The following is an 8,420-nucleotide window of genomic DNA, read 5'->3' as shown; positions in this document are numbered from 1 at the left end:
TGAATGAATGGTTTATGCAAATGGGACTGTTGCTTTGAGAGATTGCTCATTATTCATGCTGTGTGATTGATTGTCTGAGTCTCAGGGTATTGTTTCTACTCCAGGAGTGGAGAAGTCCTACAACCAAAAGGAGATTTCAAGATAGCCAAACACCATAAAGGCTGTTCTTCACACAAACATCAGTGTTTACCAGCATCTAAAATATTTCCCCTTTCTGCAAAAGAAAAAGTGATACATAAACAAAGCCAAGGCTTCTGACATACAAAGCAAAGGGAAAAGGATAATTAAAAAAGCCTGCTACTTCTACCCTATACAAATTTTCACAATTATGTGGCACTCACCCAGGAAGAATCTTTGAAATTATTTGACAGTCATTTGCAAATACATAAAAATAATTTGTCATGTAGGAAGTCTTCAGAGGAAATGTCTTTAAGACTTGGTCAGTGGTTTTGCAGAGCTGATAAGCTAAGCTACCTTAAATTCATGTTCTTTTGTAGGTAATTTCCTTTATAAACAAGTTGATACTGGTATTGTTCACCAGGTACTGACAGCTAGTCACTGACAGCAGCATGCATTGAAACCAGAAGCTCTTGAGAAAAAGTGGTCAGAGCAGCCAAGTATATCTTTTGTGAAGTCCATTGCTTAAACTCAAGATCTTGCATAGGGGATCTGAATGCTAAATGGAAGGTACTTCAGCCTGTTCTTCCTCAGTCTTCCCTCTTCTTAACCCTTACAAAGTTGCTACACTTGTGTAGGTCTTCTGTAAAAAAAGGAAAATCATCTAAACCCATTTTATCAAGCAGATTAATAGAAAATGAAAGAATATGCAGGGGAAGGGAGTATTCTGTACATTAGTATGCATAGAGTTCTGGGTCAGACAAACCCTTAGCATGACCTATAAAGTAATTCTTTTTGTTCACTCTGTGTTCTCTCTATAATGGTGATTTAGGGTATTTCTCTTTCACTTCCTTTACTTCTTTAAGTACCACACATTATTCCCCCCCACCCCTTTTTACAGGGCCTTTACATTATACTATGGCCAGCATGGCAGCACAGAAAACTCAAAGCAAAACAACTCCCAGAAATCTGGCGTTTCCCAATCATCACTTAGCCTTTTTTTCCCCCTCCAAGTAATGGTCTCATAGCAAGTGCTGGTATAATATTCTTATAGTCAAATGCATTGAAGGTCTTCTTAAAGACATGTGGCTACTGCCCTTCAGCAGGAGGCTTGCCCTTCCTATTACCCCTGTTCTGCCCCATTTTTGAACTCTTCCTGCCCTTTCGTCACAAACCCAAAAAGTCACCTTGTCGCACCCTTCTGCAGTCCCTCTCTGCATCAGGTGGCCCTTACTAATCTGTCTTGAAGCTTCCCCTGTTCTTTTTCCCTGTTTCAAAATAATTTTTCTGCCCTGCTGCCTTTATAAGAAAATGTATTGATTCGAATAGAAAATCCATGTTGTTACTTCCTCCCTCTGACCCCTGTTTATTGACGGTATTTGGAGGGATGGGAACTTTGTACATCTGGAAATCACCTGCAGCTGAGGAGAGATTCTCAGCAACAAAATCTCCACAATAAAAACAAGAGACCTTAGTAATGTTTAGAGAAAACATTCTGGTTTCTGTGAGCCAGCACTGCATCTTCAACAGCTATTTCACTCCTTCTCTAAAAGAAAATCTTTACCATCATGTGTGAAATGTGTTTCCTCTTACACAGTGAGTAACTTTAGTCTTTAATCTAGATCTCAAAATGCTATATCTGTGGCATCACAGCTCTTTACTTCACTTAATGATTGAACTTCCTGATCCCAGATATTTAATCTCTGTGTGTAAGCATACCAAGCTGGCTTGGAAAATGAGAATTGCAAATCACGTTCTCCGGTAGAGAAGTCAAAGTTTCCCATTATAGGAGCAACATGATTGTGTTATCTAAAAGGACAGATACCAAGCAACATCTAAAGATCTGACACCAATTAATATTGCCCCCTAATTTCTCAAAGGAAAATAAGTGCACATAATTCTTCACACGTTTACCCAAAAAAGGTCAGATCATTACCTGGTAGTTTCTGGCACAACCCAGTTGAAGAGATTAGGGCCATGCTGATTTATACCAGCTAAGGATTTTGCCCTCATGTTTGCTAACATTGCTGGGGTATTGTTCTTCTGTCTGTTGACTTTTTCATTAGTTAACTAATATGTGATTTATTTTGATGAATAGGACAAGTGCCTTCAATTTGCTCTTGTAATTAAGGTACATGATCAGCCACTTGTTATTCAAAAGCATGATGAAATGTTAAGGTCTGTTTAAAGAAAAAAAATGTACTTTGCCTCTAGAGCAGCATGTGGAAGCCTTCAAAAAGCTGTAGAAATTTAGAGAAAGCAATTTTGAAGTCCTTATGAGCTAAGTACTTTGCACAGATACATTACAGAGCTCTTTTCCACTTCTCAACGAGAACAGCGACTCTGTAATAGAAATAAAAGCATAAAAGCATTAAAGTTTAGGTGGCCATGGAGCACACATTCACTGCACAAATATTCCCAATATTAATTGCAATGTATTGACTGTAAAAATATTAACCCTATTCTAAGGTAGGTAGAGAGTAGAACACTGAATTGAGTTACACAAATGATTTCTTTCTTTTACTGGTATATTGCATTTAAACATTCCCAGTGAATCCCAACCTGCATGAATAACTGAAATCCTCACACATCAGAGACTGGTTTTGGGGCATTTCCACCTAGGTCTCTAGCAGGAGAGATTACCTCATGAGGGAGCCTGTTCCTAAGTAAACTGCAGGTAGGTAAGATATTCTTAGGAGACTCATCTGTGTTCCTGAACTTCTCTGTGCTTCACTCTACTTCAGTAGCTTCCAAACTTTATACTGCATTGTTATACTGCAGCACAAGGAGAAGGGCCTTGAAATGTGTGTGATAAGTTTGCTTTCAGATATGGGCAAAAGATAACCAAAGATATACCAGGGTTTACCTTGCCCAAATATTTATGGGACAGAGCAAACTCTTTAAAAGGCCAATGTAAATAACAGGAGAAAACGATTGCATTTTTATCTTGTGAGATAAAGCATGAAAGAATTCAGCAACTTGCTTAGAGACCTGATTGTTGATCTGATGCTACTTGCCATCAGACCAGTGCTTTATCCAGTGCTAACTCACAACTTCCATGTAAAGCTCAGTCTTTTCCTTTCTCATTCTTTCACTAGAAAGAGTTGAGAGAAGCTATTGGAAAACTGGCAACAAATGTTTGTAGAGAACTCATTTCAAAATGACCAAGAAACCCATAACAGCGATCTTCCCTGTAGTGGCACAGTTTGGTAAAATCTTATTGAAAGAGCAAGTGTTCTTCATTTGGAAAGGAACAAACATAAGAAATTCTTTTATGGTGCAAAAGGATGGGAAAAATTTGCAGCTTCTAAAACATGAGGTTCTGGCCCACAGCAAAGTGCATACCAGGCACATATACAAAAAGGTTCTAGAACAAATATTTTTAGTAGAGAAGCTTATGTGAGCAGCAGAAGCCACAGGCAAACACAAACTAGAGATAAAGTGAAGGTAATGGACTGAAAAAGGAGTGCAGCTCTGAAGAATAGCCTAGAAAGAGAACCATCTGAACAGAATTATATCTAAATCTAAAAGATGTTGGAAATGAAATATGCCCTATTCCATTCCTTGTGGGTTTAGGAAAATAGGATTTTTTGCATCTTTTGTTCTCCAGCAACCAGCAGAACCTCAAATCTGACTTTTCTAAAAGGGCATAATGGTTCCTGTTCACTAGACAAGCATGGTTTGTTTATATCATACACTGTGTAAAAATAAGAAATGCTAAGTTTTTCACATGATTTTATAGACTTTTAGAAGTATGGAGACCTGATGATAAATTTTGGCCTAAATTTTTAACTGCAGAAGACCAAAATTCAGATATTAGACATATATTAAAACAGGTAAAATAAGCTGAGTCATGTAGGAATAACTAAGCACTTCTAATTTAAGATACCTTCCAAAGTTTAACACTGAGCTCTGATGTCTAAAATGTCAGTGTTTCCTTCCTCAAGAAAGAACATCCTTTTCCAAGCAGCAGCATATCTTTGTTACACTCACTGTTAGAGCTGTGCCAGAACTTTCTGGATAAAAAAATAACTGTCCTGTGGTGAAAGGAAGTTCACACATAAGGCCAGTTCAAACTGGCATTCAGATCAGCTGAGGAATGGTATGGAAGATGCAAACACCATGAGATATTGCGTAATACTGATCTTGCATATCAGATTTGCTACCCTAATATTGCCCAGGGCATTTTCTGCTAAGTGATCTCAGCCTTCAAAGAATTTTTCCAGCTTAGTTTTTAGGGTTCAATGAGTCTGGGTAGGGCCAGGATTACTTGAAGTACAACTTTGAAGAAATATAAGTCTTCTAAAACTCAAAAACAATACTGATTTTGAACCTCATTCCCTTTATAGAATTTATTAAAGAAAGGCCAGACTATAACTGTAACCATTGACTCCCTAGAGCAGCAGAAAATATGGATTCTCTCCACCAAAACAAAAAACCAGGCTCTGGCACTAGTTACAATATATGTTTTCCACTTGATACAAACAGTATCTCACAAGCCCATTTCCAAAACCTGACGTTGTCAGTTCTGAACCACCCAGGTTTGCCTATTGTTTATGGTTCATGAATATTCATACATCTTTGATATCCAAAGTATAGAACCTGTCTTCCATTTTTTCCCCATTTCTCACTTTGAAGGTGTCAGTAAAACTCACATAATGCCCACATGATAATGTTAAAGGACATAATCTCTCTCCAAATAAATTTACATATCTATGCACTTCTTGTTTTCATCTTTTCCTTTGCTGTCAATCCAATCATATGCTTTCTCTCATACCTTTAATTCTTTGCTCTTTTCTACTTTTAATGTTTTTATTTTCTTTTAAATTTTGCTCATTTTTCTTTATTGCGGAATGCTTTGCATTGTTTCCCGACTACATTTTTGTTCATTTTTTTCTTCAATCTTTCAAAGTATTTCAGCCATCTTCCAAATGGCCTTTTATCCTACTCCTAGTTCATTTTTAGACTCTGTTCCTTTCAACTTATTTTCTTCTGTTTTGTTATTAGATTTCTTTCCAACAGATCTGACTTTCTCAAAATGTTTCCCTGGAAATACCTCTGACATACTGGCAATGTTTGAACCAGGATGAATTCCTCTCCATAGGTGAAAATAGCATGAAAGAATGGACTTGATATCAAAGGCCCCAGAAGACACAGCCTCTGTTAAGAGCCCTTCTACATGTCCAGAGGAATTCCTAATTAAAATAAGAACCGATTTTTCACACATATAGTGCTATGCTTTGTTAATATATGTTATGCTGTCAGTGAGAAATGAAATGCAACATTAGGCAGAAGTTGAAATACTCCAGGGAAGCACAATTTAGGGGACTATCTGGTCTGATGTTCTCCACAGATTTGAATACAAAATGCCATATGAGCAGCAAAGGACAATCCTACTGAAAGGAAAAAATGGATAAACCCAGCACTAATAATGCATAACATTTGAATTTCTTCAGCACATCCATACAAATAGCAGCTTTACTGTGAAAACAGTAGTGTATATATGCATGCATATAAGTTTGGTCTGGCACAATATTTAATGGTCCACAAGAGGCACAGTGTACATGTTGTACTAATTACACTTTGAAGACATACTCTTTGGTTTCTGTCAGGAGCACAGAACACAGCATGTGCATACTGTTTCCTACCTGATTTTTTCAATACATGGGCTTTTAAGGCAGAAAGTCTCTAATTCAGCATGGGCAGTCCTTACGGCTGCAAATGTGGGACTCAATAAATGGGCTTTAAAAAGATATAATCATAATATGGAAACTGACTTGCCTCTTTGTGTGTCATGTGAATTGGAGTTATTACAAGAGGACTCTTTACCACAGTTCTAATTAACATGTATGGAAGTGCTTCAGTCTGGCTTAACCTGATTTGAAAACATTTTGGCAGAGCTTTTAGACACTGGCTGAAGTTTAGTTGCCTGAAGATCCCTCTAGAGCTGGGTGTGAAAGTGTCTACCTCCAACATCTTGATCTGATACGTCACTTTCTCTCCTCACCTCGTTCTGCTCTTTGCTGCTGTTTATCCTTTACAGTCACCTCAGCTTCTCCTCTTCAGACTGGCAGAACCTCCAACAGGATGGCAGTGAGTGGCCAAAGCACAGGTTAATTGCAGGGTCACTGATTGCAGCTCCAGTTTGGGAGAGTGTTTCAGCACAACTTTAGTCCTAAGGTGACTTTGCCAGACAAGAGAAAAATGTGACCAAATCCATTAGTCATTTCTACTGATTCTGATGAATTCATCATTAGGACCAGGTCCCTCTACAACAGAAGTTGTCATATACTGGATTTTCTCCGTAAAATATTTAATTTTTTAAATTATTATTCTATTTTTAGAAAACTTATCACACAAATGATCTGAGAAGAACATTCATGGAAATGGGTAAAGATATGAGATACCTAAGCTTTCGGGGATTTCTCTGGGTATCCCTTTTAATTGGCAATACATGCATGGTGACTATATCCTCATGAGATAGATACAATAAGCTAAACAAAAGTAAGTTTTTCTTAAGGATGCTTAAGACCAGCACACACTGTATGCAGCCAAGAGGAATGGAAATGCAACCTATTTTCTAAAAAACCTGAAGTAGCCTCACATTCAACAAAAAGAGAAATAATCAATCTATGTTTACAGTTCCAGTGATGAGCAATTCTGTGCTAGCAAACAATGGTATTTTCACCCCTTTCTTCATGCTGCTTCTCTCTCAGGAATAGCTAGCACTTATTGATTACTATTAGAGGGCACTAAAGGAATACATGGCTAAAAGAGCAACAGTAGCAACAGGCAACATTCTGCCTGTTATTTTTTTCTTAAAGACCCTGAAAACAGTGCATGGAGGGTCAGATGTGGAGTCCATGATTTTTCCTAGTCAATACTACTTAGGAATGAGTATCAGGTATGGGGATTGCAGGCTCTGAGGCCTGAAGCAAGGGGGCTTGCGTCAGTGAGGCAGATCATGGAGGAGGAGGTTGCACCCATGACCAAGGGGTGCACATGTGAGGTGCACATGCTGATACCACTGACAGCACCAAACACAGGAGCCACAAGGCAGGAGCAGGGCCCAGCCCCAGGCAGTGTTCGGTTGAAGATGGTTCCAGCCTTCTCCTAAGCCCCAGGGCAAAACTAGCACACTGCAGCTGGGGGTGACGCCAAAGAGGGGTGGCAGAGTGGGTGGGCAAGGCATTGCTCCCAAAAGAGATACTGCAGATCATCTCTGATCTTTCCAAGGAGGGGAAAGACAGGCCTTGTGAGGCCTGACAAAGAGGACCTGGCACCACCAGTTGGCTTGACAGCCTAACACAAAACTAACTTCTTTGTAAAGTACAATGTGCAATACAGATAGGTCCTCAGGTATTTAAAACACAGAGGCAAAGGAACTACAGGAGGTCAAGAGAGAGCTGCATTTAATCACACTTTTGCTATGTTAACTAAGGCAGCTCCTTTACCTTCATAAAACATGCAGTAGTGTAATTTTATTAACAACGGCAAGTCTCTATATACTCTTTCCACTGCTGTTGTCTGTAAGCATTTTAGAAGACAGAAGAAGGCAACAGAACTACTGATTTAAAAATCTCTGGTTTTGAGATCTGGACAGCTCACGATTTTCTCTCCATTCATCCCCTTCTCTCCTCCTATCCATTCAGTGATAAATACCAGTCACACACACTGCAATCCATCCCAGGGCAGCAAGATGTGTCAGCTACAGGCAGAAAATGTTATGTTAATCTGTGTTAATCTTAATGTGTTTAATCTACACACTGTAACTCCACTGAGTGATGACAGAGTTGCTGAGACCAAATGGCTTAAAAAAAAATATGGGACATGGGGCTGTTGGGGGTGGGTGGGTGGGGTGTCTAAAAAGCATTGCAATCTTAAAATTTTAAATCACCGATTCCAGTGTAGATGACATCCAGGAGAGAGCTGGAACATAATAGAACACATGGGATCTTTGTCCAGATCTGCAGTGTCATATGTCCCTACATACTTCTGGGTTAGCACCTAGAGTCCTGATATGGCTATGAACTATTCCAAAAAGAGCAGTGAAAATGTTGCCATCTCCTCAATACCAGCATTAAGCCTAACAGTTCACAGGCAACCAGATAGGGAAAACACAAGGGGGCAATGGATATAGGAATAATCAGAGGCCAAAAGACACCAGTGCCGAACAACTAACAAAGTTTTTTGTGGGCACCACAGTTGAGATGTTGTCAAAAAATATATTTTTATAAAGATCTGCACAGAAAACTTCATAATTTTGCCCTTCTCATGTGTAATGGAGGATGAGTGACTCTGTT

Source organism: Corvus kubaryi, unplaced genomic scaffold (assembly GCF_017639235.1).
Source record: "Corvus kubaryi isolate FWS band 111438036 unplaced genomic scaffold, C.kubaryi_AGA036_p1.0 37398, whole genome shotgun sequence".
NCBI lineage: Eukaryota > Metazoa > Chordata > Aves > Passeriformes > Corvidae > Corvus > Corvus kubaryi.
The sequence above is the reverse complement of the archived record's forward strand: the minus strand, read 5'-3'. Positions refer to the sequence as shown.